This window comes from Osmia lignaria, unplaced genomic scaffold (assembly GCF_051020975.1).
Source record: "Osmia lignaria lignaria isolate PbOS001 unplaced genomic scaffold, iyOsmLign1 scaffold0002, whole genome shotgun sequence".
Classification (NCBI taxonomy): Eukaryota; Metazoa; Arthropoda; class Insecta; order Hymenoptera; family Megachilidae; genus Osmia; species Osmia lignaria.
In genome coordinates, this window is record NW_027478159.1 from 16,521,886 (window position 1) to 16,542,229 (window position 20,344).

The window sequence follows — 20,344 nt, forward strand, 5'->3', positions numbered from 1 at the left end:
GGTGCGGCTTCGGAACTTTTAAATATCTTGATATATCTCGAGAAGTACGCATCTGATCAAAAAATATCATAGAACATAAATTGTAGGAAACATAATTCTCTACAAAAAAGGTCTCTTAACATTTTGCCATAGCTCGCTACGTTTCCGAGATATTTGCAGATTTATCTCAAGGGAAGGGGCCTGACGGACATATTTCGAGATATTTCTTCTTCTTGTTGTTCTTCTTCTGCACAGCTAAGCTGGAAGTGGCATTTGCGGCTCGCACTAGTGCAGAGTTATCTCAAAGAAAGGGGCCACGGTGTTTCTGTATCTCTATTATGTTGGTGCGGCTTCGGAACTTTTAAATATCTTGATATATCTCGAGAACTACGCCTCTGATCAAAAAATATCATAGAACATAAAAAGTAGGAAACTTAATTCTCTACAAAAAAGGTCTGTTAACATTTTGCCATAGCTCGCTTCGTTTCCGAGATATTTGCAGATTTATCTCAAGGGAAGGGGCCTGACGGACATATTTCGAGATATTTCTTCTTCTTGTTGTTCTTCTTCTGCACAGCTAAGCTGGAAGTGGCATTTGCGGCTCGCACTAGTGCAGAGTTATCTCAAAGAAAGGGGCCACGGTGTTTCTGTATCTCTATTATGTTGGTGCGGCTTCGGAACTTTTAAATATCTCGATATATCTCGAAAACTACGCTTCTGATCAAAAAATATCATAGAACGTAAATTGTAGGAAACATAATTCTCTACAAAAAAGGTCTCTTAGCATTTTGCCATAGCTCGCTTCGTTTCCGAGATATTTGCAGATTTATCTCAAGGGAAGGGGCCTGACGGACATATTTCGAGATATTTCTTCTTCTTGTTGTTCTTCTTCTGCACAGCTAAGCTGGAAGTGGCATTTGGGGCTCGCACTAGTGCAGCGTTATCTCAAAGAAGGGGGCCACGGTGTTTCTGTATCTCTATTATGTTGGTGCGGCTTCGGAACTTTTAAATATCTTGATATATCTCGAGAACTACGCATCTGATCAAAAAATATCATAGAACATAAAAAGTAGGAAACTTAATTCTCTACAAAAAAGGTCTCTTAACATTTTGCCATAGCTCGCTTCGTTTCCGAGATATTTGCAGATTTATCTCAAGGGAAGGGGCCTGACGGACATATTTCGAGATATTTCTTCTTCTTGTTGTTCTTCTTCTGCACAGCTAAGCTGGAAGTGGCATTTGCGGCTCGCACTAGTGCACAGTTATCTCAAAGAAAGGGGCCACGGTGTTTCTGTATCTCTATTATGTTGGTGCGGCTTCGGAACTTTTAAGTATCTCGATATATCTCGAAAACTACGCTTGTGATCAAAAAATATCATAGAACATAAATTGTAGGAAACATAATTCTCTACAAAAAAGGTCTGTTAAGATTTTGCCATAGCTCGCTTCGTTTCCGAGATATTTGCAGATTTATCTCAAGGGAAGGGGCCTGACGGACATATTTCGAGATATTTCTTCTTCTTGTTGTTCTTCTTCTGCACAGCTAAGCTGGAAGTGGCATTTGCGGCTCGCACTAGTGCACAGTTATCTCAAAGAAAGGGGCCACGGTGTTTCTGTATCTCTATTATGTTGGTGCGGCTTCGGAACTTTTAAATATCTTGATATATCTCGAGAACTACGCATCTGATCAAAAAATATCATAGAACATAAAAAGTAGGAAACTTAATTCTCTACAAAAAAGGTCTCTCAACATTTTGCCATAGCTCGCTTCGTTTCCGAGATATTTGCAGATTTATCTCAAGGGAAGGGGCCTGACGGACATATTTCGAGATATTTCTTCTTCTTGTTGTTCTTCTTCTGCACAGCTAAGCTGGAAGTGGCATTTGCGGCTCGCACTAGTGCAGAGTTATCTCAAAGAAAGGGGCCACGGTGTTTCTGTATCTCTATTATGTTGGTGCGGCTTCGGAACTTTTAAATATCTCGATATATCTCGAAAACTACGCTTCTGATCAAAAAATATCATAGAACATAAATTGTAGGAAACATAATTCTCTACAAAAAAGGTCTCTTAGCATTTTGCCATAGCTCGCTTCGTTTCCGAGATATTTGCAGATTTATCTGAAGGGAAAGGGCCTGACGGACATATTTCGAGATATTTCTTCTTCTTGTTGTTCTTCTTCTGCACAGCTAAGCTGGAAGTGGCATTTGCAGCTCGCAATAGTGCAGAGTTATCTCAAAGAAAGGGGCCACTGTGTTTCTGTATCTCTATTATGTTGGTGTGGCTTCGGAACTTTTAAATATCTTGATATATCTCGAGAACTGCGCATCTGATCAAAAAATATCATAGAACATAAAAAGTAGGAAACTTAATTCTCTACAAAAAAGGTCTCTTAACATTTTGCCATAGCTCGCTTCGTTTCCGAGATATTTGCAGATTTATCTGAAGGGAAGGGGCCTAACGGACATATTTCGAGATATTTCTTCTTCTTGTTGTTCTTCTTCTGCACAGCTAAACTGGAAGTGGCATTTCCAGCTCGCAATAGTGCAGAGTTATCTCAAAGAAAGGGGCCACTGTGTTTCTGTATCTCTATTATGTTGGTGTGGCTTCGGAACTTTTAAATATCTTGATATATCTCGAGAACTGCGCATCTGATCAAAAAATATCATAGAACATAAAAAGTAGGAAACTTAATTCTCTACAAAAAAGGTCTCTTAACATTTTGCCATAGCTCGCTTCGTTTCCGAGATATTTGCAGATTTATCTGAAGGGAAGGGGCCTAACGGACATATTTCGAGATATTTCTTCTTCTTGTTGTTCTTCTTCTGCACAGCTAAACTGGAAGTGGCATTTCCAGCTCGCAATAGTGCAGAGTTATCTCAAAGAAAGGGGCCACGGTGTTTCTGTATCTCTATTATGTTGGTGCGGCTTCGGAACTTTTAAATATCTTGATATATCTCGAGAACTGCGCATCTGATCAAAAAATATCATAGAACATAAAAAGTAGGAAACTTAATTCTCTACAAAAAAGGTCTCTTAACACTTTGCCATAGCTCGCTTCGTTTCCGAGATATTTGCAGATTTATCTGAAGGGAAAGGGCCTGACGGACATATTTCGAGATATTTCTTCTTCTTGTTGTTCTTCTTCTGCACAGCTAAGCTGGAAGTGGCATTTGCAGCTCGCAATAGTGCAGAGTTATCTCAAAGAAAGGGGCCACTGTGTTTCTGTATCTCTATTATGTTGGTGCGGCTTCGGAACTTTTAAATATCTTGATATATCTCGAGAACTGCGCATCTGATCAAAAAATATCATAGAACATAAAAAGTAGGAAACTTAATTCTCTACAAAAAAGGTCTCTTAACATTTTGCCATAGCTCGCTTCGTTTCCGAGATATTTGCAGATTTATCTGAAGGGAAGGGGCCTAACGGACATATTTCGAGATATTTCTTCTTCTTGTTGTTCTTCTTCTGCACAGCTAAACTGGAAGTGGCATTTCCAGCTCGCAATAGTGCAGAGTTATCTCAAAGAAAGGGGCCACGGTGTTTCTGTATCTCTATTATGTTGGTGCGGCTTCGGAACTTTTAAATATCTTGATATATCTCGAGAACTGCGCATCTGATCAAAAAATATCATAGAACATAAAAAGTAGGAAACTTAATTCTCTACAAAAAAGGTCTCTTAACATTTTGCCATAGCTCGCTTCGTTTCCGAGATATTTGCAGATTTATCTGAAGGGAAGGGGCCTAACGGACATATTTCGAGATATTTCTTCTTCTTGTTGTTCTTCTTCTGCACAGCTAAACTGGAAGTGGCATTTCCAGCTCGCAATAGTGCAGAGTTATCTCAAAGAAAGGGGCCACTGTGTTTCTGTATCTCTATTATGTTGGTGTGGCTTCGGAACTTTTAAATATCTTGATATATCTCGAGAACTGCGCATCTGATCAAAAAATATCATAGAACATAAAAAGTAGGAAACTTAATTCTCTACAAAAAAGGTCTCTTAACATTTTGCCATAGCTCGCTTCGTTTCCGAGATATTTGCAGATTTATCTGAAGGGAAGGGGCCTAACGGACATATTTCGAGATATTTCTTCTTCTTGTTGTTCTTCTTCTGCACAGCTAAACTGGAAGTGGCATTTCCAGCTCGCAATAGTGCAGAGTTATCTCAAAGAAAGGGGCCACGGTGTTTCTGTATCTCTATTATGTTGGTGCGGCTTCGGAACTTTTAAATATCTTGATATATCTCGAGAACTGCGCATCTGATCAAAAAATATCATAGAACATAAAAAGTAGGAAACTTAATTCTCTACAAAAAAGGTCTCTTAACATTTTGCCATAGCTCGCTTCGTTTCCGAGATATTTGCAGATTTATCTGAAGGGAAAGGGCCTGACGGACATATTTCGAGATATTTCTTCTTCTTGTTGTTCTTCTTCTGCACAGCTAAGCTGGAAGTGGCATTTGCAGCTCGCAATAGTGCAGAGTTATCTCAAAGAAAGGGGCCACTGTGTTTCTGTATCTCTATTATGTTGGTGCGGCTTCGGAACTTTTAAATATCTTGATATATCTCGAGAACTGCGCATCTGATCAAAAAATATCATAGAAGATAAATTGTAGGAAACATAATTCTCTACAAAAAAGGTCTCTTAACATTTTGCCATAGCTCGCTTCGTTTCCGAGATATTTGCAGATATATCTCAAGGGAAGGGGCCTGACGGACATATTTCGAGATATTTATTCTTCTTGTTGTTCTTCTTCTGCACAGCTAACCTGGAAGTGGCATTTGCAGCTCGCAATAGTGCAGAGTTATCTCAAAGAAAGGGGCCACGGTGTTTCTGTATCTCTATTATGTTGGTGCGGCTTCGGAACTTTTAAATATCTTGATATATCTCGAGAACTGCGCATCTGATCAAAAAATATCATAGAACATAAAAAGTAGGAAACTTAATTCTCTACAAAAAAGGTCTCTTAACATTTTGCCATAGCTCGCTTCGTTTCCGAGATATTTGCAGATTTATCTCAAGGGAAGGGGCCTGACGGACATATTTCGAGATATTTCTTCTTCTTGTTGTTCTTCTTCTGCACAGCTAAACTGGAAGTGGCATTTCCAGCTCGCAATAGTGCAGAATTATCTCAAAGAAAGGGGCCACGGTGTTTCTGTATCTCTATTATGTTGGTGCGGCTTCGGAACTTTTAAATATCTTGATATATCTCGAGAACTACGCATCTGATCAAAAAATATCATAGAACATAAAAAGTAGGAAACTTAATTCTCTACAAAAAAGGTCTCTTAACATTTTGCCATAGCTCTCTTCGTTTCCGAGATATTTGCAGATTTATCTCAAGGGAAGGGGCCTGACGGACATATTTCGAGATATTTCTTCTTCTTGTTGTTCTTCTTCTGCACAGCTAAGCTGGAAGTGGCATTTGCGGCTCGCACTAGTGCAGAGTTATCTCAAAGAAAGGGGCCACGGTGCTTCTGTATCTCTATTATGTTGGTGCGGCTTCGGAACTTTTAAATATCTTGATATATCTCGAGAACTGCGCATCTGATAAAAAAATATCATAGAACATAAAAAGTAGGAAACTTAATTCTCTACAAAAAAGGTCTCTTAACATTTTGCCATAGCTCGCTTCGTTTCCGAGATATTTGCAGATTTATCTCAAGGGAAGGGGCCTGACGGACATATTTCGAGATATTTCTTCTTCTTGTTGTTCTTCTTCTGCACAGCTAAGCTGGAAGTGGCATTTGCGGCTCGCACTAGTGCAGAGTTATCTCAAAGAAAGGGGCCACGGTGTTTCTGTATCTCTATTATGTTGGTGCGGCTTCGGAACTTTTAAATATCTTGATATATCTCGAGAACTACGCATCTGATCAAAAAATATCATAGAACATGAAAAGTAGGAACCTTAATTCTCTACAAAAAAGGTCTCTTAACATTTTGCCATAGCTCGCTTCGTTTCCGAGATATTTGCAGGTTTATCTCAAGGGAAGGGTCCTAACGGACATATTTCGAGATATTTCTTCTTCTTGTTGTTCTTCTTCTGCACAGCTAAGCTGGAAGTGGCATTTGCGGCTCGCACTAGTGCAGAGTTATCTCAAAGAAAGGGGCCACTGTGTTTCTGTATCTCTATTATGTTGGTGCGGCTTCGGAACTTTTAAATATCTCAATATATCTCGAAAACTACGCTTCTGATCAAAAAATATCATAGAACATAAATTGTAGGAAACATAATTCTCTACAAAAAAGGTCTCGTAACATTTTGCCATAGCTCGCTTCGTTTCCGAGATATTTGCAGATATATCTCAAGGGAAGGGGCCTGACGGACATATTTCGAGATATTTATTCTTCTTGTTGTTCTTCTTCTGCACAGCTAACCTGGAAGTGGCATTTGCAGCTCGCAATAGTGCAGAGTTATCTCAAAGAAAGGGGCCACGGTGTTTCTGTATCTCTATTATGTTGGTGCGGCTTCGGAACTTTTAAATATCTTGATATATCTCGAGAACTGCGCATCTGATCAAAAAATATCATAGAACATAAAAAGTAGGAAACTTAATTCTCTACAAAAAAGGTCTCTTAACATTTTGCCATAGCTCGCTTCGTTTCCGAGATATTTGCAGATTTATCTCAAGGGAAGGGGCCTGACGGACATATTTCGAGATATTTCTTCTTCTTGTTGTTCTTCTTCTGCACAGCTAAACTGGAAGTGGCATTTCCAGCTCGCAATAGTGCAGAATTATCTCAAAGAAAGGGGCCACGGTGTTTCTGTATCTCTATTATGTTGGTGCGGCTTCGGAACTTTTAAATATCTTGATATATCTCGAGAACTACGCATCTGATCAAAAAATATCATAGAACATAAAAAGTAGGAAACTTAATTCTCTACAAAAAAGGTCTCTAAACATTTTGCCATAGCTCTCTTCGTTTCCGAGATATTTGCAGATTTATCTCAAGGGAAGGGGCCTGACGGACATATTTCGAGATATTTCTTCTTCTTGTTGTTCTTCTTCTGCACAGCTAAGCTGGAAGTGGCATTTGCGGCTCGCACTAGTGCAGAGTTATCTCAAAGAAAGGGGCCACGGTGCTTCTGTATCTCTATTATGTTGGTGCGGCTTCGGAACTTTTAAATATCTTGATATATCTCGAGAACTGCGCATCTGATCAAAAAATATCATAGAGCATAAAAAGTAGGAAACCTAATTCTCTACAAAAAAGGTCTCTTAACATTTTGCCATCGCTCTCTTCGTTTCCGAGATATTTGCAGATTTATCTCAAGGGAAGGGGCCTGACGGACATATTTCGAGATATTTCTTCTTCTTGTTGTTCTTCTTCTGCACAGCTAAGCTGGAAGTGGCATTTGCAGCTCGCAATAGTGCAGAGTTTTCTCAAAGAAAGGGGCCACGGTGTTTCTGTATCTCTATTATGTTGGTGCGGCTTCGGAACTTTTAAATATCTTGATATATCTCGAGAACTACGCATCTGATCAAAAAATATCATAGAACATAAAAAGTAGGAAACTTGATTCTCTACAAAAAAGGTCGCTTAACATTTTGCCATAGCTCTCTTCGTTTCCGAGATATTTGCATGTTTATCTCAAGGGAAGGGGCCTAACGGACATATTTCGAGATATTTCTTCTTCTTGTTGTTCTTCTTCTGCACAGCTAAGCTGGAAGTGGCATTTGCGGCTCGCACTAGTGCAGAGTTATCTCAAAGAAAGGGGCCACGGTGTTTCTGTATCTCTATTATGTTGGTGCGGCTTCGGAACTTTTAAATATCTTGATATATCTCGAGAACTGCGCATCCGATGAAAAAATATCATAGAACATAAAAAGTAGGGAACTTAATTCTCTACAAAAAAGGTCTCTTAACATTTTGCCATAGCTCTCTTCGTTTCCGAGATATTTGCAGATTTATCTCAAGGGAAGGGGCCTGACGGACATATTTCGAGATATTTCTTCTTCTTGTTGTTCTTCTTCTGCACAGCTAAGCTGGAAGTGGCATTTGCGGCTCGCACTAGTGCAGAGTTATCTCAAAGAAAGGGGCCACGGTGTTTCTGTATCTCTATTATGTTGGTGCGGCTTCGGAACTTTTAAATATCTTGATATATCTCGAGAACTACGCATCTGATCAAAAAATATCATAGAACATGAAAAGTAGGAACCTTAATTCTCTACAAAAAAGGTCTCTTAACATTTTGCCATAGCTCGCTTCGTTTCCGAGATATTTGCAGGTTTATCTCAAGGGAAGGGTCCTAACGGACATATTTCGAGATATTTCTTCTTCTTGTTGTTCTTCTTCTGCACAGCTAAGCTGGAAGTGGCATTTGCGGCTCGCACTAGTGCACAGTTATCTCAAAGAAAGGGGCCACTGTGTTTCTGTATCTCTATTATGTTGGTGCGGCTTCGGAACTTTTAAATATCTCAATATATCTCGAAAACTACGCTTCTGATCAAAAAATATCATAGAACATAAATTGTAGGAAACATAATTCTCTACAAAAAAGGTCTCTTAACATTTTGCCATAGCTCGCTTCGTTTCCGAGATATTTGCAGATATATCTCAAGGGAAGGGGCCTGACGGACATATTTCGAGATATTTATTCTTCTTGTTGTTCTTCTTCTGCACAGCGAACCTGGAAGTGGCATTTGCAGCTCGCAATAGTGCAGAGTTATCTCAAAGAAAGGGGCCACGGTGTTTCTGTATCTCTATTATGTTGGTGCGGCTTCGGAACTTTTAAATATCTTGATATATCTCGAGAACTGCGCATCTGATCAAAAAATATCATAGAACATAAAAAGTAGGAAACTTAATTCTCTACAAAAAAGGTCTCTTAACATTTTGCCATAGCTCGCTTCGTTTCCGAGATATTTGCAGATTTATCTCAAGGGAAGGGGCCTGACGGACATATTTCGAGATATTTCTTCTTCTTGTTGTTCTTCTTCTGCACAGCTAAACTGGAAGTGGCATTTCCAGCTCGCAATAGTGCAGAATTATCTCAAAGAAAGGGGCCACGGTGTTTCTGTATCTCTATTATGTTGGTGCGGCTTCGGAACTTTTAAATATCTTGATATATCTCGAGAACTACGCATCTGATCAAAAAATATCATAGAACATAAAAAGTAGGAAACTTAATTCTCTACAAAAAAGGTCTCTTAACATTTTGCCATAGCTCTCTTCGTTTCCGAGATATTTGCAGATTTATCTCAAGGGAAGGGGCCTGACGGACATATTTCGAGATATTTCTTCTTCTTGTTGTTCTTCTTCTGCACAGCTAAGCTGGAAGTGGCATTTGCGGCTCGCACTAGTGCAGAGTTATCTCAAAGAAAGGGGCCACGGTGCTTCTGTATCTCTATTATGTTGGTGCGGCTTCGGAACTTTTAAATATCTTGATATATCTCGAGAACTGCGCATCTGATCAAAAAATATCATAGAACATAAAAAGTAGGAAACTTAATTCTCTACAAAAAAGGTCTCTTAACATTTTGCCATAGCTCGCTTCGTTTCCGAGATATTTGCAGATTTATCTCAAGGGAAGGGGCCTGACGGACATATTTCGAGATATTTCTTCTTCTTGTTGTTCTTCTTCTGCACAGCTAAGCTGGAAGTGGCATTTGCGGCTCGCACTAGTGCAGAGTTATCTCAAAGAAAGGGGCCACGGTGTTTCTGTATCTCTATTATGTTGGTGCGGCTTCGGAACTTTTAAATATCTTGATATATCTCGAGAACTACGCATCTGATCAAAAAATATCATAGAACATGAAAAGTAGGAACCTTAATTCTCTACAAAAAAGGTCTCTTAACATTTTGCCATAGCTCGCTTCGTTTCCGAGATATTTGCAGGTTTATCTCAAGGGAAGGGTCCTAACGGACATATTTCGAGATATTTCTTCTTCTTGTTGTTCTTCTTCTGCACAGCTAAGCTGGAAGTGGCATTTGCGGCTCGCACTAGTGCAGAGTTATCTCAACGAAAGGGGCCACTGTGTTTCTGTATCTCTATTATGTTGGTGCGGCTTCGGAACTTTTAAATATCTTGATATATCTCGAGAACTACGCATCTGATCAAAAAATATCATAGAACATAAAAAGTAGGAAACTTAATTCTCTACAAAAAAGGTCTCTTAACATTTTGCCATAGCTCTCTTCGTTTCCGAGATATTTGCAGATTTATCTCAAGGGAAGGGGCCTGACGGACATATTTCGAGATATTTCTTCTTCTTGTTGTTCTTCTTCTGCACAGCTAAGCTGGAAGTGGCATTTGCAGCTCGCAATAGTGCAGAGTTTTCTCAAAGAAAGGGGCCACGGTGTTTCTGTATCTCTATTATGTTGGTGCGGCTTCGGAACTTTTAAATATCTTGATATATCTCGAGAACTACGCATCTGATCAAAAAATATCATAGAACATAAAAAGTAGGAAACTTGATTCTCTACAAAAAAGGTCTCTTAACATTTTGCCATAGCTCTCTTCGTTTCCGAGATATTTGCATGTTTATCTCAAGGGAAGGGGCCTAACGGACATATTTCGAGATATTTCTTCTTCTTGTTGTTCTTCTTCTGCACAGCTAAGCTGGAAGTGGCATTTGCGGCTCGCACTAGTGCAGAGTTATCTCAAAGAAAGGGGCCACGGTGTTTCTGTATCTCTATTATGTTGGTGCGGCTTCGGAACTTTTAAATATCTCGATATATCTCGAAAACTACGCTTCTGATCAAAAAATATCATAGAACATAAATTGTAGGAAACATAATTCTCTACAAAAAAGGTCTCTTAGCATTTTGCCATAGCTCGCTTCGTTTCCGAGATATTTGCAGATTTATCTGAAGGGAAAGGGCCTGACGGACATATTTCGAGATATTTCTTCTTCTTGTTGTTCTTCTTCTGCACAGCTAACCTGGAAGTGGCATTTGCAGCTCGCAATAGTGCAGAGTTATCTCAAAGAAAGGGGCCACTGTGTTTCTGTATCTCTATTATGTTGGTGCGGCTTCGGAACTTTTAAATATCTTGATATATCTCGAGAACTGCGCATCTGATCAAAAAATATCATAGAACATAAAAAGTAGGAAACTTAATTCTCTACAAAAAAGGTCTCTTAACATTTTGCCATAGCTCTCTTCGTTTCCGAGATATTTGCAGATTTATCTGAAGGGAAGGGGCCTAACGGACATATTTCGAGGTATTTCTTCTTCTTGTTGTTCTTCTTCTGCACAGCTAAACTGGAAGTGGCATTTCCAGCTCGCAATAGTGCAGAGTTATCTCAAAGAAAGGAGCCACGGTGTTTCTGTATCTCTATTATGTTGGTGCGGCTTCGGAACTTTTAAATATCTTGATATATCTCGAGAACTACGCATCTGATCAAAAAATATCGTAGAACATAAAAAGTAGGAAACTTAATTCTCTACAAATAAAGTCTCTTAACATTTTGCCATAGCTCGCTTCGTTTCCGAGATATTTGCAGATTTATCTCAAGGGAAGGGGCCTGACGGACATATTTCGAGATATTTCTTCTTCTTGTTGTTCTTCTTCTGCACAGTAAGCTGGAAGTGGCATTTGCAGCTCGCAATAGTGCAGAGTTATCTCAAAGAAAGGGGCCACGGTGTTTCTGTATCTCTATTATGTTGGTGCGGCTTCGGAACTTTTAAATATCTTGATATATCTCGAGAACTGCGCATCTGATCAAAAAATATCATAGAACATAAAAAGTAGGAAACTTAATTCTCTACAAAAAAGGTCTCTTAACATTTCGCCATAGCTCTCTTCGTTTCCGAGATATTTGCAGATTTATCTCAAGGGAAGGGGCCTGACGGACATATTTCGAGATATTTCTTCTTCTTGTTGTTCTTCTTCTGCACAGCTAAGCTGGAAGTGGTATTTGCAGCTCGCAATAGTGCAGAGTTATCTCAAAGAAAGGGGCCACGGTGTTTCTGTATCTCTATTATGTTGGTGCGGCTTCGGAACTTTTAAATATCTTGATATATCTCGAGAACTGCGCATCTGATCAAAAAATATGATAGAACATAAAAAGTAGGAAACTTAATTCTCTACAAAAAAGGTCTCTTAACATTTTGCCATAGCTCTCTTCGTTTCCGAGATATTAGCAGATTTATCTGAAGGGAAGGGGCCTAACGGACATATTTCGAGATATTTCTTCTTCTTGTTGTTCTTCTTCTGCACAGCTAAACTGGAAGTGGCATTTGCAGCTCGCAATAGTGCAGAGTTATCTCAAAGAAAGGAGCCACGGTGTTTCTGTATCTCTATTATGTTGGTGCGGCTTCGGAACTTTTAAATATCTTGATATATCTCGAGAACTACGCATCTGATCAAAAAATATCGTAGAACATAAAAAGTAGGAAACTTAATTCTCTACAAATAAAGTCTCTTAACATTTTGCCATAGCTCGCTTCGTTTCCGAGATATTTGCAGATTTATCTCAAGGAAAGGGGCCTGACGGACATATTTCGAGATATTTCTTCTTCTTCTTGTTCTTCTTCTGCACAGTAAGCTGGAAGTGGCATTTGCAGCTCGCAATAGTGCAGAGTTATCTCAAAGAAAGGGGCCACGGTGTTTCTGTATCTCTATTATGTTGGTGCGGCTTCGGAACTTTTAAATATCTTGATATATCTCGAGAACTGCGCATCTGATCAAAAAATATCATAGAACATAAAAAGTAGGAAACTTAATTCTCTACAAAAAAGGTCTCTTAACATTTTGCCATAGCTCGCTTCGTTTCCGAGATATTTGCAGATTTATCTCAAGGGAAGGGGCCTGACGGACATATTTCGAGATATTTCTTCTTCTTGTTGTTCTTCTTCTGCACAGCTAAACTAGAAGTGGCATTTCCAGCTCGCAATAGTGCAGAGTTATCTCAAAGAAAGGGGCCACGGTGTTTCTGTATCTCTATTATGTTGGTGCGGCTTCGGAACTTTTAAATATCTTGATATATCTCGAGAACTACGCATCTGATCAAAAAATATCATAGAACATAAAAAGTAGGAAACTTAATTCTCTACAAAAAAGGTCTCTTAACATTTTGCCATAGCTCTCTTCGTTTCCGAGATATTTGCAGATTTATCTCAAGGGAAGGGGCCTGACGGACATATTTCGAGATATTTCTTCTTCTTGTTGTTCTTCTTCTGCACAGCTAAGCTGGAAGTGGCATTTGCGGCTCGCACTAGTGCAGAGTTATCTCAAAGAAAGGGGCCACGGTGTTTCTGTATCTCCATTATGTTGGTGCGGCTTCGGAGCTTTTAAATATCTTGATATATCTCGAGAACTACGCATCGGATAGAAAAATATCATAGAACATAAAAAGTGGGAAACTTAATTCTCTACAAAAAAGGTCTCTTAACATTTTGCCATAGCTCGCTTCGTTTCCGAGATATTTGCAGATTTATCTCAAGGGAAGGGGCCTGACGGACATATTTCGAGATATTTCTTCTTCTTGTTGTTCTTCTTCTGCACAGCTAAGCTGGAAGTGGCATTTGCAGCTCGCAATAGTGCAGAGATATCTCAAAGAAAGGGGCCACGGTGTTTCTGTATCTCTATTATGTTGGTGCGGCTTCGGAACTTTTAAATATCTTGATATATCTCGAGAACTACGCATCTGATCAAAAAATATCATAGAACATAAAAAGTAGGAAACATAATTCTCTACAAAAAAGGTCTCTTAGCATTTTGCCATAGCTCGCTTCGTTTCCGAGATATTTGCAGATTTATCTGAAGGGAAAGGGCCTGACGGACATATTTCGAGATATTTCTTCTTCTTGTTGTTCTTCTTCTGCACAGCTAACCTGGAAGTGGCATTTGCAGCTCGCAATAGTGCAGAGTTATCTCAAAGAAAGGGGCCACTGTGTTTCTGTATCTCTATTATGTTGGTGCGGCTTCGGAACTTTTAAATATCTTGATATATCTCGAGAACTGCGCATCTGATCAAAAAATATCATAGAACATAAAAAGTAGGAAACTTAATTCTCTACAAAAAAGGTCTCTTAACATTTTGCCATAGCTCTCTTCGTTTCCGAGATATTTGCAGATTTATCTGAAGGGAAGGGGCCTAACGGACATATTTCGAGGTATTTCTTCTTCTTGTTGTTCTTCTTCTGCACAGCTAAACTGGAAGTGGCATTTCCAGCTCGCAATAGTGCAGAGTTATCTCAAAGAAAGGAGCCACGGTGTTTCTGTATCTCTATTATGTTGGTGCGGCTTCGGAACTTTTAAATATCTTGATATATCTCGAGAACTACGCATCTGATCAAAAAATATCGTAGAACATAAAAAGTAGGAAACTTAATTCTCTACAAATAAAGTCTCTTAACATTTTGCCATAGCTCGCTTCGTTTCCGAGATATTTGCAGATTTATCTCAAGGGAAGGGGCCTGACGGACATATTTCGAGATATTTCTTCTTCTTGTTGTTCTTCTTCTGCACAGTAAGCTGGAAGTGGCATTTGCAGCTCGCAATAGTGCAGAGTTATCTCAAAGAAAGGGGCCACGGTGTTTCTGTATCTCTATTATGTTGGTGCGGCTTCGGAACTTTTAAATATCTTGATATATCTCGAGAACTGCGCATCTGATCAAAAAATATCATAGAACATAAAAAGTAGGAAACTTAATTCTCTACAAAAAAGGTCTCTTAACATTTCGCCATAGCTCGCTTCGTTTCCGAGATATTTGCAGATTTATCTCAAGGGAAGGGGCCTGACGGACATATTTCGAGATATTTCTTCTTCTTGTTGTTCTTCTTCTGCACAGCTAAACTGGAAGTGGCATTTCCAGCTCGCAATAGTGCAGAATTATCTCAAAGAAAGGGGCCACGGTGTTTCTGTATCTCTATTATGTTGGTGCGGCTTCGGAACTTTTAAATATCTTGATATATCTCGAGAACTACGCATCTGATCAAAAAATATCATAGAACATGAAAAGTAGGAAACTTAATTCTCTACAAAAAAGGTCTCTTAACATTTTGCCATAGCTCTCTTCGTTTCCGAGATATTTGCAGATTTATCTCAAGGGAAGGGGCCTGACGGACATATTTCGAGATATTTCTTCTTCTTGTTGTTCTTCTTCTGCACAGCTAAGCTGGAAGTGGCATTTGCGGCTCGCACTAGTGCAGAGTTATCTCAAAGAAAGGGGCCACGGTGCTTCTGTATCTCTATTATGTTGGTGCGGCTTCGGAACTTTTAAATATCTTGATATATCTCGAGAACTGCGCATCTGATCAAAAAATATCATAGAACATAAAAAGTAGGAAACTTAATTCTCTCCAAAAAAGGTCTCTTAACATTTTGCCATAGCTCTCTTCGTTTCCGAGATATTTGCAGATTTATCTCAAGGGAAGGGGCCTGACGGACATATTTCGAGATATTTCTTCTTCTTGTTGTTCTTCTTCTGCACAGCTAAGCTGGAAGTGGCATTTGCAGCTCGCAATAGTGCAGAGTTATCTCAAAGAAAGGGGCCACGGTGTTTCTGTATCTCTATTATGTTGGTGCGGCTTCGGAACTTTTAAATATCTTGATATATCTGGAGAACGACGCATCTGATCAAAAAATATCATACAACATAAAAAGTAGGAAACTTAATTCTCTACAAAAAAGGTCTCTTAACATTTTGCCATAGCTCTCTTCGTTTCCGAGATATTTACAGATTTATCTCAAGGGAAGGGGCCTGACGGACATATTTCGAGATATTTCTTCTTCTTGTTGTTCTTCTTCTGCACAGCTAAGCTGGAAGTGGTATTTGCAGCTCGCAATAGTGCAGAGTTATCTCAAAGAAAGGGGCCACGGTGTTTCTGTATCTCTATTATGTTGGTGCGGCTTCGGAACTTTTAAATATCTTGATATATCTCGAGAACTGCGCATCTGATCAAAAAATATGATAGAACATAAAAAGTAGGAAACTTAATTCTCTACAAAAAAGGTCTCTTAACATTTTGCCATAGCTCTCTTCGTTTCCGAGATATTAGCAGATTTATCTGAAGGGAAGGGGCCTAACGGACATATTTCGAGATATTTCTTCTTCTTGTTGTTCTTCTTCTGCACAGCTAAACTGGAAGTGGCATTTGCAGCTCGCAATAGTGCAGAGTTATCTCAAAGAAAGGAGCCACGGTGTTTCTGTATCTCTATTATGTTGGTGCGGCTTCGGAACTTTTAAATATCTTGATATATCTCGAGAACTACGCATCTGATCAAAAAATATCGTAGAACATAAAAAGTAGGAAACTTAATTCTCTACAAATAAAGTCTCTTAACATTTTGCCATAGCTCGCTTCGTTTCCGAGATATTTGCAGATTTATCTCAAGGAAAGGGGCCTGACGGACATATTTCGAGATATTTCTTCTTCTTCTTGTTCTTCTTCTGCACAGTAAGCTGGAAGTGGCATTTGCAGCTCGCAATAGTGCAGAGTTATCTCAAAGAAAGGGGCCACGGTGTTTCTGTATCTCTATTATGTTGGTGCGGCTTCGGAACTTTTAAATATCTTGATATATCTCGAGAACTGCGCATCTGATCAAAAAATATCATAGAACATAAAAAGTAGGAAACTTAATTCTCTACAAAAAAGGTCTCTTAACATTTTGCCATAGCTCGCTTCGTTTCCGAGATATTTGCAGATTTATCTCAAGGGAAGGGGCCTGACGGACATATTTCGAGATATTTCTTCTTCTTGTTGTTCTTCTTCTGCACAGCTAAACTAGAAGTGGCATTTCCAGCTCGCAATAGTGCAGAGTTATCTCAAAGAAAGGGGCCACGGTGTTTCTGTATCTCTATTATGTTGGTGCGGCTTCGGAACTTTTAAATATCTTGATATATCTCGAGAACTACGCATCTGATCAAAAAATATCATAGAACATAAAAAGTAGGAAACTTAATTCTCTACAAAAAAGGTCTCTTAACATTTTGCCATAGCTCTCTTCGTTTCCGAGATATTTGCAGATTTATCTCAAGGGAAGGGGCCTGACGGACATATTTCGAGATATTTCTTCTTCTTGTTGTTCTTCTTCTGCACAGCTAAGCTGGAAGTGGCATTTGCGGCTCGCACTAGTGCAGAGTTATCTCAAAGAAAGGGGCCACGGTGTTTCTGTATCTCCATTATGTTGGTGCGGCTTCGGAGCTTTTAAATATCTTGATATATCTCGAGAACTACGCATCGGATCGAAAAATATCATAGAACATAAAAAGTGGGAAACTTAATTCTCTACAAAAAAGGTCTCTTAACATTTTGCCATAGCTCGCTTCGTTTCCGAGATATTTGCAGATTTATCTCAAGGGAAGGGGCCTGACGGACATATTTCGAGATATTTCTTCTTCTTGTTGTTCTTCTTCTGCACAGCTAAGCTGGAAGTGGCATTTGCAGCTCGCAATAGTGCAGAGATATCTCAAAGAAAGGGGCCACGGTGTTTCTGTATCTCTATTATGTTGGTGCGGCTTCGGAACTTTTAAATATCTTGATATATCTCGAGAACTACGCATCTGATCAAAAAATATCATAGAACATAAAAAGTAGGAAACTTAATTCTCTACAAAAAAGGTCTCTTAACATTTTGCCATAGCTCGCTTCGTTTCCGAGATATTTGCAGGTTTATCTCAAGGGAAGGGGCCTGACGGACATATTTCGAGATATTTCTTCTTCTTGTTGTTCTTCTTCTGCACAGCTAAGCTGGAAGTGGCATTTGCAGCTCGCAATAGTGCAGAGTTATCTCAAAGAAGGGGGCCACGGTGTTTCTGTATCTCTATTATGTTGGTGCGGCTTCGGAACTTTTAAATATCTTGATATATCTCGAGAACTACGCATCTGATCAAAAAATATCATAGAACATAAAAAGTAGGAAACATAATTCTCTACAGAAAAGGTCTCTTAACATTTTGCCATAGCTCTCTTCGTTTCCGAGATATTTGCAGATTTATCTCAAGGGAAGGGGCCTGACGGACATATTTCGAGATATTTCTTATTCTTGTTGTTCTTCTTCTGCACAGCTAAGCTGGAAGTGGCATTTGCAGCTCGCAATAGTGCAGAGTTATCTCAAAGAAAGGGGCCACGGTGTTTCTGTATCTCTATTATGTTGGTGCGGCTTCGGAACTTTTAAATATCTTGATATATCTCGAGAACTACGCATCTGATCAAAAAATATCATAGAACATAAAAAGTAGGAAACTTAATTCTCTACAAAAACGGTCTCTTAACATTTTGCCATAGCTCGCTTCGTTTCCGAGATATTTGCAGATTTATCTCAAGGGAAGGGGCCTGACGGACATATTTCGAGATATTTCTTCTTCTTGTTGTTCTTCTTCTGCACAGCTAAGCTGGAAGTGGCATTTGCAGCTCGCAATAGTGCAGAGTTATCTCAAAGAAGGGGGCCACGGTGTTTCTGTATCTCTATTATGTTGGTGCGGCTTCGGAACTTTTAAATATCTTGATATATCTCGAGAACTACGCATCTGATCAAAAAATATCATAGAACATAAAAAGTAGGAAACTTAATTCTCTACAGAAAAGGTCTCTTAACATTTTGCCATAGCTCTCTTCGTTTCCGAGATATTTGCAGATTTATCTCAAGGGAAGGGGCCTGACGGACATATTTCGAGATATTTCTTATTCTTGTTGTTCTTCTTCTGCACATCTAAGCTGGAAGTGGCATTTGCAGCTCGCAATAGTGCAGAGTTATCTCAAAGAAAGGGGCCACGGTGTTTCTGTATCTCTATTATGTTGGTGCGGCTTCGGAACTTTTAAATATCTTGATATATCTCGAGAACTACGCATCTGATCAAAAAATATCATAGAACATAAAAAGTAGGAAACTTAATTCTCTACAAAAACGGTGTCTTAACATTTTGCCATAGCTCGCTTCGTTTCCGAGATATTTGCAGATTTATCTCAAGGGAAGGGGCCTGACGGACATATTTCGAGATATTTCTTCTTCTTGTTGTTCTTCTTCTGCACAGCTAAGCTGGAAGTGGCATTTGCGGCTCGCACTAGTGCACAGTTATCTCAAAGAAAGGGGCCACGGTGTTTCTGTATCTCTATTATGTTGGTGCGGCTTCGGAACTTTTAAATATCTCGATATATCTCGAAAACTACGCTTCTGATCAAAAAATATCATAGAACATAAATTGTAGGAAACATAATTCTCTACAAATAAGGTCTCTTAACATTTTGCCATAGCTCGCTTCGTTTCCGAGATATTTGCAGATTTATCTCAAGGGAAGGGGCCTGACGGACATATTTCGAGATACTTCTTCTTCTTGTTGTTCTTCTTCTGCACAGCTAAGCTGGAAGTGGCATTTGCAGCTCGCAATAGTGCAGAGTTATCTCAAAGAAAGGAGCCACGGTGTTTCTGTATCTCTATTCTGTTGGTGCGGCTTCGGAACTTTTAAATATCTTGATATATCTGGAGAACTACGCATCTGATCAAAAAATATCATAGAACATAAAAAGTAGGAAACTTAATTCTCTACAGAAAAGGTCTCTTAACATTTTGCCATAGCTCTCTTCGTTTCCGAGATATTTGCAGATTTATCTCAAGGGAAGGGGCCTGACGGACATATTTCGAGATATTTCTTATTCTTGTTGTTCTTCTTCTGCACAGCTAAGCTGGAAGTGGCATTTGCAGCTCGCAATAGTGCAGAGTTATCTCAAAGAAAGGGGCCACGGTGTTTCTGTATCTCTATTATGTTGGTGCGGCTTCGGAACTTTTAAATATCTTGATATATCTCGAGAACTACGCATCTGATCAAAAAATATCATAGAACATAAAAAGTAGGAAACTTACTTCTCTACAAAAACGGTCTCTTAACATTTTGCCATAGCTCGCTTCGTTTCCGAGATATTTGCAGATTTATCTCAAGGGAAGGGGCCTGACGGACATATTTCGAGATATTCCTTCTTCTTGTTGTTCTTCTTCTGCACAGCTAAGCTGGAAGTGGCATTTGCGGCTCGCACTAGTGCACAGTTATCTCAAAGAAAGGGGCCACGGTGTTTCTGTATCTCTATTATGTTGGTGCGGCTTCGGAACTTTTAAATATCTCGATATATCTCGAAAACTACGCTTCTGATCAAAAAATATCATAGAACATAAATTGTAGGAAACATAATTCTCTACAAATAAGGTCTCTTAACATTTTGCCATAGCTCGCTTCGTTTCCGAGATATTTGCAGATTTATCTCAAGGGAAGGGGCCTGACGGACATATTTCGAGATATTTCTTCTTCTTGTTGTTCTTCTTCTGCACAGCTAAGCTGGAAGTGGCATTTGCAGCTCGCAATAGTGCAGAGATATCTCAAAGAAAGGGGCCACGGTGTTTCTGTATCTCTATTATGTTGGTGCGGCTTCGGAACTTTTAAATATCTTGATATATCTCGAGAACTACGCGTCTGATCAAAA